The sequence below is a fragment of the Cotesia glomerata genome, linkage group LG1 (assembly GCF_020080835.1).
Source record: "Cotesia glomerata isolate CgM1 linkage group LG1, MPM_Cglom_v2.3, whole genome shotgun sequence".
NCBI lineage: Eukaryota > Metazoa > Arthropoda > Insecta > Hymenoptera > Braconidae > Cotesia > Cotesia glomerata.
In genome coordinates, this window is record NC_058158.1 from 17,671,660 (window position 1) to 17,684,147 (window position 12,488).

General features: G+C 36.0%; 1 protein-coding gene and 1 long non-coding RNA gene across 2 annotated transcripts in view; one reads left to right on the plus strand and one right to left on the minus strand.

The window, feature by feature from the left end:
- Nucleotides 1-12,488, plus strand: part of LOC123261724 — a 204,427-nt gene that overhangs the window by 11,394 nt on the left and 180,545 nt on the right. The gene's annotated exons all lie outside the window — the stretch shown is intronic.
- LOC123260014 lies at nucleotides 5,537-6,285 on the minus strand. The gene is made up of 3 exons (XR_006508365.1): nucleotides 6,243-6,285; nucleotides 6,096-6,173; nucleotides 5,537-5,645 (listed from the first exon to the last, which is right to left on the minus strand). It is a non-coding gene; the product is annotated as an uncharacterized LOC123260014 (long non-coding RNA).

Sequence of the window (12,488 nt, forward strand, 5' to 3'; positions counted from 1 at the left end):
CATTTTCAGTATCTGAACCCCCGATAAAATAATCTCAGAAAATCTCATCTCTAAATCTTAACAGGAGTATTTCAGTGCTTACCGCAATATTTATCGGAACTTAAGACTCTACGTTAAATGTCAAGAATCGCAGTAACATCGGTTTTATTACATCAAGAAATATCGTGTTTAAAAAGTATGAAAAATGTATTTTTAACTTCCCGCTAATACTTCCCGGTGTGTGTGTGTGTGTGTGTGTGTGTGTGTGTGTGTGTGTGTGTGTGAAGCGCTTAGAACTTTTGAACGACTAAACTGATCGAAACCTACCAATCGGCGTTCTAAAGAGTTCCCTAAAACTTAGATTTCTTTAAAATTTGAACCAATCCAGACCGATAAACTTCGAGAAATCTGAAAAAAAAATTAGAAAAACGATTGACCCTGAAGGCCATCCCTGCAACTTCCCGCTCATTCTATATCTAAGCTCTTAAAATTACACGTATGATGTTTTTGAGCTCTGCGAGCTCATGAATATGAGTTATGTGTTGCTTTGAGCTTTCCAAGCTCAAAGTGATAGCTGTTCTAAACTTTTGAGTTCCTTGAGCTCAAAAGTCTGATGGGAGTTTCATAATACACTGTTATTAGAATTTTCAAACTGCAATTACGTTTGAATGAAAAAACTGATTTTCACGCGCTATTCGATGCAGTTTTTTAAATTCTATGATGTACACATACACTAACATACATACATACAGATATACAAACACCATCGCGGGAATAGTCAGGGAAGCTTCCTAGGACCTCAATTTCCGAAACTTTTCAATTCTCGTAGCGTGAAGCTGAACGTATTTTTTTAACGACTACTAGATTTTCGAGCTTGAAGAGATCGCAAAAGTGTAAAAGCTGTAATTGGGAGTTTGAAGAGCTCAAAAGCATAAAACAGCTAATTATTATATATATATGGGGTATTCCATGCCAAATCGACCACTTTTGAACCTTACCCCTTTAGATTTCGCTGAAAATTTTTTACCTTTTTCTACTCGATGAAAGACGTTTTCAGAATTTTTCAAATTTTTTATCCAACCCAAAAAGTTATGAAGCTTTCAAAAAAATGGCTCTTTTATTTTCAAATAGCCATAACTCTCTCAAAAATTGACCTTTCGGGACGTTTTTTTTTTCAAAATTTTTGTTTTTAATTGAATTTTTCGAAAAAATAAATAAAAAAAATTTAACATGATCGCTTCTATGAAATAATCGCGTTTTTTTGTATAAAATCGTTATTTTTCGAAGTTCGTCATTCTCAATTTTTTTTTTTTTTTTTTTTCAAAAAAAACTTCAATCAATTCTACAATTATCCCCGTGTATCCCAGAGTGGGCCGATTTTTTTTTCTATTTTTTTTATTTAGTTGAAAAAAAAATTTTCAACATTTTAAAAATGCAGAAATTTTTTTTTTCATAAATATTATTTATATAACATAATTAATGTAATTATATGATTTTAAGGTATTATATTCTCTATATATTGTCCAAATTTACCATTACAACGATTAAGATTCAAATTTTAATACGTCAATACGATCGATAACCTAGGGCATGATAATTACAGACTTACCTACAGCCAGTTTACTAGAGTATGTTCTAATTTATAAAATATATACGGCTCTTTTATATTGAGATCTAAAACATAACCTATAAATCTTTTGTGCTTCATAGAGTTGAATAAAATATTTTTGCCATTACGTTTGTTAAGTAAAAAAAATCTCTAGTTTATGAACATTTTCCTGATCTATTCTTTTTGAGGGTGTTTATTATTTTGATTGTACCAATCTACATTTATTGAGATAATTTGATCTCCACATAATGGCATCAAGTAAACAACGCAGCCGGTGTAAAAATCACGATGCTGTTGCTGTTCATGTTTTCATCAAAATAATTACTGATTATGTAAAAAGTCTTCCTGAACGTTGTAACAAGATTTATTATTTTTCTGATGGGGCTCCTCAACAATTTAAAAACTTTGTGAATTTATATTATCATGAAGATGATTTTGATATTCCTGCTGAATGGCATTTTTTTGCGACTGCCCATGGCAAAGGCCCGTGTGATGGTATTGGTGGCATCCTCAAAGGACTTGCAGCAAGAGCAAGTCTCCAACTCGCGGTTGATAAACAAATAACGACACCTGTAGGACTTTTTGAATGGACTTCTGATTCGGACAACTTGCCAAATATTATCGTCAACTTTTCACCAGAAGAGGATTATAATACAGCAGTTGATGATTTAAATGAACGATTTTTGAAAACAAAACCAATTGTAGGAACTCAACAACTACACTGTGTAATTCCCGACAAAAATGGTTGTTTGTGCGTTAAAAACTTTTCTAACTCGAATGAATACAGAATTTGTAAAATATTTAAACGCCAAAGAAGAAATTAATAAATAATTTGTTGCATTATTTTTGAGTCATTAAATGTTAACTGCATCAATCATTAATCCTAGTAATTATAATGGTAAATTAGGACAATATATAGAGAATATAATACCTTAAAATCATATAATTACATTAATTATGTTATATAAATAATATTTATGAAAAAAAATTTCTGCATTTTTAAAATGTTGAAAATTTTTTTTCAACTAAATAAAAAAAATAGAAAAAAAAATCGGCCCACTCTGGGAAAAACGGGGAAAATTGAAGAATTAATTGAAGTTTTTTTTAAAAAAAAAAAAAAAAAAAAAAATTGAGAATGACGAACTTCGAAAAATAACGATTTTATACAAAAAAACGCGATTATTTCATAGAAGCGATCATGTTAAATTTTTTTTATTTTTCGAAAAATTCAATTAAAAACAAAATTTTGAAAAAAACGTCCCGAAAGGTCAATTTTGAGAGTTATGGCTATTTGAAAATAAAGAGCCATTTTGAAAACTTCATAACTTTTTGGGTTGGATAAAAAATTTGAAAAATTCTGAAAAACGTCTTTCATCGAGTAGAAAAGGTAAAAATTTTCAGCGAAATCTAAAGTAAGGTTCAAAAGTGGTCGATTTGGCATGGAATACCCCATATATATATATATATATATATATATATATATATATATAGCATATATATATATATATATATATATATATATATATACATATGGGGCATTCCACGCCAAATCGACCACTTTTGAACCCGACCCCTTTAGATTTTGCTGAAACTTTTCCATCCTTTTCTACGCTTTGGAAAACATTTTTAAGAATTTTTTCAAATTTTTTTGTCCAACCTCAAAAAAGTTATGAATTTTTCAAAAAAATGGCTTTTTTATTTTAAAATAGCCATAACTTTTTTAGAAATTAACTTTTGGGTACCTTTTTTTTTTAAAAAATTTTTGTTTTTGAATGAACTTTTCGAAAAAATATACGAAAAAAATTAAACATGATCAATTATATAAAATAATCGGTTTTTTTTAAGTACAGAAGAATATATGGCGAGACTTTCGTCTACCTCCGAAGAGGCCGTTTCCTGGGCTCAAAAGAGCTATACACGCACGTATATTTCTCCTACTCCCACCATAGCGAGAACACAGCCCAGTTCGCGGACAAGGAAAAACCGCCGTTCTCTTGTGTTTATACACATTCATTGAACAGCTGCAAGAGTTGCGTATAATTGTAAGTGTGTGCAACTCTCATCGACTCCTCTGGCAACTCATTCCCTGTAGGCACATCGAGATGTACCCGCAGGATATGAGCAGTATCCAGCGGGGACCACGGGGAGGCGGAGTCGATTGAAGACCGTGTTGTTTGTGTGATGTGTTGTGTGTAAAGTATGATTTTACGTGTAAGTGTTTGCGTGTGTAGGGTGCCCGGGCACTTGTGTTGTTTGTGGTCATTTTCCCTAGCTTATTCTGCGGCAGTCATCCAAAGCTTTATACTGTCCTCACAATTGTGTGGAGCATATCGCTTGTGCCTAGGCGCTCCGACTCTACCTAGGTGGATGTCTGTTGAGTCTCGTCCCTAGTCGCGTTTTCATTAGCTAGTCGGGTTTGGAGTTTGCAGCACATTACTACTTTACTGAAACCTTTTAAAAGCTTGAAGTTACTTTGGGATGTGGCAATCGCACGTGCAACGTTCGCCCACTCCGCGTTCCCACCCCATATATCCTTGAGCACCTCACGTTGAGGCTCGTACTCATGGCATTTAAGCATTAAGTGCTCCACGTTGTCGACCCTTTCTCCTAACCCATTCTCCCTACACTCGTCGCAGAATCTACTATCCGTATGTTCGTACTTGTATTGGTATTCTCTAAAACAACCGTAGCCGGTTAGGATTTGGGTCAGCCAGAAGTTAGGGCTGATCCATTTGTTTGTTAGACGCTCTGCTACGTCTGGAAAGAAGACTTTAGTTTCGCGGCCGTTCTCTGATGTATCCCATTGTTCTTGCCACCGACGTATGGTTTCAGTTCTAAGGGTGACAAGGCGATCCTCCGCATCTGGCTGCACGGTGACGTTTCCAAGGGTAGCCTGTTTGCCGATACGGAGGTTGTATCGCGCGCACTGTTCGTCTATTACGAGCTGAATGGGCACTGCCCCCGCGACTACGCAAATCCCGTCAAGCGAAACTGTCCTGTAGGCAGTAGTTGTTATTAGCGCTTGACGCTGAAGTGCTCGAAGATGTCTCCAGTCCTCCCTATCGCAACGGTCACTCCAAGCTGCCGCCGCATATGTGACGACAGGCATGAAGAAACTCTTGTATATGGTGGACATAGCTGGGTATCGCAATCCCCATTCTGCCCGCGCAATACGCTGCATGCGCCCGAATACCCCACTTAGTTTCGCGCGCCTTGTTTTAATGTGATTTTTCACTTTGAGGCCCTCGTCGAAGTGTACCCCTAAGTATCTAACGCTTGATTTGAATTTTTTAAGTACAATCGTCATTTTTTCGAAGTCCGCAATTTTCTTTTTTTTTTTTTTTTTCCTCAAAAACAACTTTAATTTATTTGACAACTATCCCCGCTAATCCCGAGCAGGGCCGATTTTTTTTTTTATTTTTTTTATTTATTATTTTTTTTTATTTATTTATTTATTTATTTATTTTCAATGACTGAAAAATTATTCAACAATTTATTAATTACGTCTCTGGCGTTTAAATATTTTACAAATTTTGTGCTCGTTGGAATTTGAAAAGTTTTTAATGTACAAACAACCATTTTTGTCTGGAATTATACAGTGTAATTGTTGAGTTCCTGTGATCGGTTTTGTTTTTAAAAATCTTTCATTTAAATCATTTACTGCTGTTTTATAATCCTCTTCTGGGGAAAACTTAGTTATGATGTTTGGCAAGTTGTCCGGATCAGAAGTCCATTCAAAGAGTTCTTCAGGCGTTGTTATTTGTTTGTCAACCGCAAGTTGGAGACTTGCTCTTGCTGCATATCGTTTAATGGTACCACCAATACCATCACATGGACCTTTGCTATGGGCTGTCGCAAAAAAATGCCATTTAGCAGGAATGTCGAAATCCTCTTCGTGATAATATAAATTTACGTAGTTTTTAAAGTTTTTAAATTGTTTAAGGAGCCCCGTCAGAAAAATAATAAATTTTGTTACAACGTTCAGGAAGACTTTTCACATAGTCAGTTATTAATTTGATAAAAACATGTACGGCAACGGCATCATGATTATTACAATCTAAAATAATTACTAAACTTTGGTGTTCAAGTTCGCCATTTACTTTATAATAAATCACTACTGGGAAAGTTGTTGCTTGATTATTGTCACAGTGAAAACCATATGCCGCGTTTTGCACTACGAACGCGTAATTTTCTGCAAAATCACAAATAATGATAAATTCATTTGGTTCTAATGTTTCTCTCAATGTTTTCAAAAATTTTGCTTGTTCTTTAGCAATAAATGAGTGAGGTAGAAGAGTTTTCAATTCAGTACAAAAGTCTTCAACGAATTCTTCTATAGGCTTAATAATAGTTTCTAAACTGCTTCTCGGTTTAGATATCCAATACTTATATGTAATATTCTCAATTTCGTGATTTTCAAAACATGCCAGTAAAAGGTTACTCAACTCATCTACCCCTGGACAGTTTTCACATCTACCCAAATAACATAGAAACGATGGAGATTTACATACAATCAAACTCAAACAATCACTATAGTGTGTAATGGATATATCTGTATTTCTTGTTAGAGAATGAATATTCGCACCTGAAACATTTGTGATTTAGTTAAATAAAAATTCACACATTTATAACTGTTAATGAATTTGATAATTACCAAGCATCATTAACTTAACGTTTTGATGGATCGTACAGACACATATGGTATGTGTTCCACTTGCCCCTGCTAACACACAATGTTTAGGTCGCAGAGAAGCAAATCTCGAAAATCCAATTTTCTCTGCAGCGTTTATTTCTCGAAAACATTGGTATAATTCTTTTAAGTTAGACAGGACAAGTCTTTTTTGGACGGGTACTCGATTACCATCATCATTTCGAACTGAAACAAAATTTTTCATACCTGGAATCGGAGCACTGTACTCATCATCATTATAAAAATTTTCAACTTTCAATTTCACTTGATCTGCAATTTTTCTCCCCATAAAAAAAGATTTTGAGTAAGTGAGTCTTCAGTTGTGTTTAAGACATCAATTTAATGCTATATATACCTAATTTTGATTCAGGTACTGAAAGTAGACCTTTTTCTTCAACCAACGCTTTTGCTACCTTTGACATATGTCTTGATGTATTCATAGTTTCAGAAATACGTCTTTCACTCCATTGTTCAGGTAATAATGTTAAAATCTGTATTTTCAATGATTTTTCCATTTCTTTATCGTTAAATTTGTCTTGCAGTAATTTTATTAAAGCGCGAAAATTTTCACCATCATCATCGACCGGGTCTTCATCAGTTGAAGAGAGTAAAACCTTTTTCAAGCTGTCAGATATCTGATTTATTTTGTTGTTTAAAAATTGATTGTTATTTAATTTCCTTGATGGGATTGGTGATTGATTTAACAGCTGTAATGCATGATTTATTACAGGTAACTGGGTTGCAGCGCTAACTTGAGATGCCGAGCTTGGTTGTGAATTTTTTGGTTCGTTATCAAATGACATAGAACCTTAAAAAATAATAAAAACATTTCATAACTCAAAATGTATTCAATTAAGAAACGTATAAATAATTTAAAAACCTTACGGAATGATAATGATAATGGTAGATCTGTGGCAGTTGTATTACTATCGCTATCAAAATGATCATCGTTTTCATTACTGTCACTAGAGTTGCCTTCGTGATCACTTGAATCAACATTAGGAACATCACGAGTATTTGTTTGTTGTTTAACTACCTTATAAGCTTCTTTTCGACATGAACTGCATAATAAAGAATAATTACTCAATCCGAACATTTCTTTCATAATGTCAGTCGCTGGACGCAAACCAATTTTTTTACAATGAGACTCCAGCCCAAAAGGATTACAACATCGATCAAATTGCTTCATTGATGCCATGATGTTTCAATGAAATTATTCCACTAAATGGAGATTAGTAAAATCAAAATAATTAACACTTCCACAAAGAGTGAATCAGGAACATGTTCATAAACTTGAGAAATTTTTTTATTTATCAAATGTAATGACAACAATTTTTTATTCGACACTAAAACGCAAAAAAGATTTATAGGTTATGTTCTAGATTTCAATATAGAGGAACACTATAGATTTTTGAATCGAAACATAATCACGTGTATCTACTAAACTGGCTATAGGTAAGTCTGTGATTGCCATACCCTAGTTTATCGATCCTATTGACGCGCCAAAATTTGAATTTCAGTCATTATAATCGAAGATTAAGATAATAAATAGAACTTATAATACCTCAGAACCATTAAATAACATTTTTATTGTTATATAAATAGTATTTATGAAAAAAAAATTTTCATTTTTTAAAATTAAACAAAATTTTTTTTTAAATAAATAAAAAAAACATAAAAAAAAATCGGCCCTGCTCAGGATTAGCGGAGATAGTTGTCAAATAAATTGAAGTTTTTTTTTAGAAAAAAAAAAAAAAAAAGAAAAAGGCGGACTTCGAAAAAATGACGATTGTACTTAAAAAAAACCGATTATTTTATATAATTGATCATGTTTAATTTTTATCGTATATTTTTTCGAAAAGTTCATTCAAAAACAAAAATTTTTTAAAAAAAAAGGTTCCCAAAAGTTAATTTCTAAAAAAGTTATGGCCATTTGAAAATAAACAGCCTTTTTTTTGAAAAATTCATAACTTTTTTGAGGTTGGACAAATAAATTTGAAAAAATTCTCAAAAATGTTTTCCAAAGGGTAGAAAAGGATGGAAAAGTTTCAGCAAAATCTAAAGGGGTCGGGTTCAAAAGTGGTCGATTTGGCGTGGAATGCCCCATATATATACATTTTGGCACACCCTAATATATATATATATATATATATATATATATATATATATATATATATATATATTTATATATATATATATATATATATATTTATCAGGACGATTCAGAACAAAATTTTTTTTTTTCCTCGGAATCAGGCTCAAAATTTTGTTTAGATGACAAAATATGCCCCTGAAAATATGAACCCTTAATAATAATATTAACCCCTGACAAGCACACATCTAAACCGTATACCTCTTTAGGCATTGAGGGTGAAAAGTACCCAACATATTTTAATTTCAAACATCTTGGTCCCTAATACAGTTAGAGAACTTTTTTTTTTTAATCAAATTTCAAAAACTTCTCTTTCCCTCGCGGGTTCCGAATCACTATGAAATCAGAGTGAAATCACGATGAGATCGTGGTAAAAAGATAGCGAAATTATGGTGAAATCACTATAATTTTGTTCCATGAGGTCACTGTAATTTTATGGTCAATTCACAGTGATTTCATAGTGATCTTATTGTCGATTTTTCGTAGATTTACAGTAGCAACAGAGTAAGTACGCTGTAGTATCACTGTAAGTTTACAGTAATATCACTTTGAGTTCAGAATGATATCACTGCCAGTTGAGAGTGGTATTATAGTAAATTCACAGCGGTATCAATGTGAATTCCGAAAAATACTGCTATCAGTTCAGAGTGATATCACTGTGAATTGAATATAATGTTTACATTGATTCATTGTGGATCTTCGATAATTCTGTTCTGCTGTTTGGGCGGTAATACCGTGACTCTTTATTATCTAGGTATATCAAACTTGATCAGGCAATAAATTTAGCTTTATACGAGCTTTTAAAATTAATTTGCTATGAAGTTTTTGATTTTCTCTTCTTTTTAGAAAATTAATACGACACTCAGAATGACGAATTAAAATAAAATTGGTTTTAGTTGTAGCCCAACCAAAACCATCAAAAGGTACAACTCTACACAAGAGTGGAAAATGATCATTTTTTTCGAACTTAACACTTCAAGTATAACTCTCCTACTACGAAAGATTTTTGCGATCATGCGCTTGACCTACCGGGATTGCTTCTTATTTTATCCTTAATTTTTCTGCGACATCCGGATGCTCAAGACAAACATCCTCAAAGCTTTCTTTTTTTTATTGCACGGGATTTCGATGATCTTTGTTGAGCTGATTGTTTACGCTTGAGAGATTTTTTTCAGTTTCTAATTTTTTCTAATAATTTTTAATTTCCTGCTAAAAAAATCGAAGATTTTCGAGAAATCAGGAAGTTATTGGTTTTACCCCGTTTTGCAAAAATCGAGGTTTAAACAGATCTCGATGTTTTGAAACCCTAAGAAGCTATTCTGACCATTTTTACGATGATGTCCGTACATTTGTATGTATGAATAAATGTGTGTGTGTGTGTGTGTGTGTTTTTTTTTGTAGGGGGGGAATCCTTTTTACGGATTCTAGGCATAGCTGTTTGGCCTGAATATGTGGCGACTCGACGCAGCGTCATACTAACTCGACACTAACGCCCCTACCCACTAAACCCTAAACCCCTTTTCCTTCTTTCCTCTAATCCCTCATGGAAACCGCCGTCAGGCATTACTTCGTGAAGGGAGGATCTAGCTACTGCTCTTCCTTCTGGTGGCTAAGGTGTTAACTATCTTCCTTCTATCTTCTGCTATTTGCTCTTTTTCTTTCGGTGGAACGCAAGTCTTTGAGGACTTCTGTTGCAAACGTGTTGGTAGCGTTCCAGGCAGCTTCTGATGACAACATTGCTTCTACTAGTGAATCTGGTTGCATTCTCTGGTTCAGGATCCTCTCCAGTTCTTCACGCTGTGGATCGAAACGAGGACATACAAAGAAGACGTGCTCCGCGTCTTCAGCAGCTCCTGGGCAGGACGGGCACTCCGAAGAGTCATCGTGCTTAAAGCGGTGTAGATACTCTCGAAAACACCCATGTCCCGACAACATCTGCGTAAGATAGTAATTGACCTCACCGTGATTCCGGTTAAGCCAAATGTCGACCCGAGGTATGAGACGGTGCGTCCACCTACCCTTCTCTGCAGCATCCCATTGTAGTTGCCATCGGCCTATGCTCTTTTGCCGTTCTTCAATTCTAAGTTCTTCCGGGCTCAGTGCAGTTGACCTTTTTCGTTGGTAAAGGGCCCGTCTTTCCTCTGCTAGAACTCTAAGAGGTAGGGTTCCAGCAATGACGCACACTGCTTCTTCTGATAGAGTGCGGAAGGCACTAGCTACTCGTAGGGCACTCTGTCGGTATATTGGTCCAGCTTTTTTCCATGATTCTTGGGTTTCCAGTGCATCAGCCCAAATGGATATTCCGTAAGTGAGCACTGATGTGACTACTGATGACAATAGTAGCCTCCTGCTCTGCATTGGGCCTCCGATGTTAGGCATCAGCCGTGCGAGACTAGCCCTCACTACTGACGCTTTGGCAATGACATGTTCCACCTGCTGTTTGAAGTTGAGTCGTGCATCCAGCATCACTCCCAGATAACGGATAAATGGTTGTGATGTGATTTCTCGGTCACCGACATTAATCTTAATTGTTTCAACTTCTTTTCGGCTGGTAATAAGCACTGCTTCGGTCTTCTGCTTGGCCAGTTGTAGGTTCACTGTATCCATCCACTGGTTGATCTTCTCAAAAGTGATGTCAAACAGATGTTGAATCTCGTCGAGGTGTTTGGCGACGATCACTGCGGCAACATCATCCGCATACGCTACCAGTTTGACACATCTTGGAAGCTTCAGTCTCAGGAGCCCGTCATACATGATATTCCACAGAAGTGGACCAAGAACAGAGCCCTGTGGCACACCACCGGTTATATCATACTCTTTTGGACCATTCTTTGTATCGTATTTCAGCACTCTATCTGTAAAATAGCTAATCACTAGTCTGCGAAGATATGTTGGCACGTTCTTCTCGTCGAGAGCTTGCATGATGCAGTCCCAATTAGCGGAATTGAAAGCATTTTTGATGTCCAAGGCAGCCACCAGGCAGTACTTCTTCGTTCCACCCTTCCATCTAGTTCCTGCGATTGCCTCTTTGGCCGTATTAACAACCAGGTTGATCGCGTCCAGGGTTGATTGTCCTTTCCGGAATCCATACTGGTTGTCTGCCAAGAGTGGGTCGACTACTGCATCTATTCGCTGATGGATGATACGCTCAAATATCTTACCCGCCGTATCTAGCATGCAGAGTGGTCGGTAAGATGACGGTTCTTCTGGCGGTTTCTTTCCTTTAGGTAAAAGTACTAACCGTTGCTGTTTCCACTTACGAGGAAAAGTCCCCTCCTTGAGGCATGCGTTGTAAGCGTCTAGAAATAATGTTGGTGCTGCCTTTATGATGGTTTTCAAGGCTATATTAGGGATTCCGTCCAATCCCGGCGCTTTATTATTTCCTACCCGATTACAGGCCTCCAACAATTCTTCTTCAGTGACAGGTGGAATGTCGTCCAGTTCATCTTGCGTTGACTGATAATTGAGACTGTGTTGCTGTGGAAACAGCGCAGTGACGATTTTCTGAAGGAGTTGGGGACACGTAGGTGACGGCATTTGTTGTTTCTTCAGGTGCGTCATGACCACCTTATACGGCCGACCCCACACGTCTTTGACGACCTTGTATATGAGCTCTTTCCAGCATCTTCCTTTGCTCTCTTTTATGGCCTCATTAAGTTCACGACGAGCTTTTTTGTTCTCTGCGATCAGCACTGCAGAGTAAGGTCGTTGATAACCACGCTGTGATATTCTTCTCTTTCGATGACACTCTTTACGGAGGTTGCTGATATGATCATTCCACCAGTGTACCGCAGGTCTTGAATTCATAACACGTTTGCGAGGCATACTGGCATCACAAGCTTGTGTTACTCGCATCATCAGAGCCTTAGTATGTTCTTCTGCACATCCAGTCTCTATCGGATCACTATCGAGGGCTATTAGCAATACTTCTGGGTCAAGAGATTTCACCTTCCAACCGACGGTGTTAAATTGCTTGATAGGCCCCGGGAGGTTCTGGTCGTTTGACGTTTCCCAGAGTATCGCATGATGGTCACTGGCAGTGTAGATGTCCAGTACCT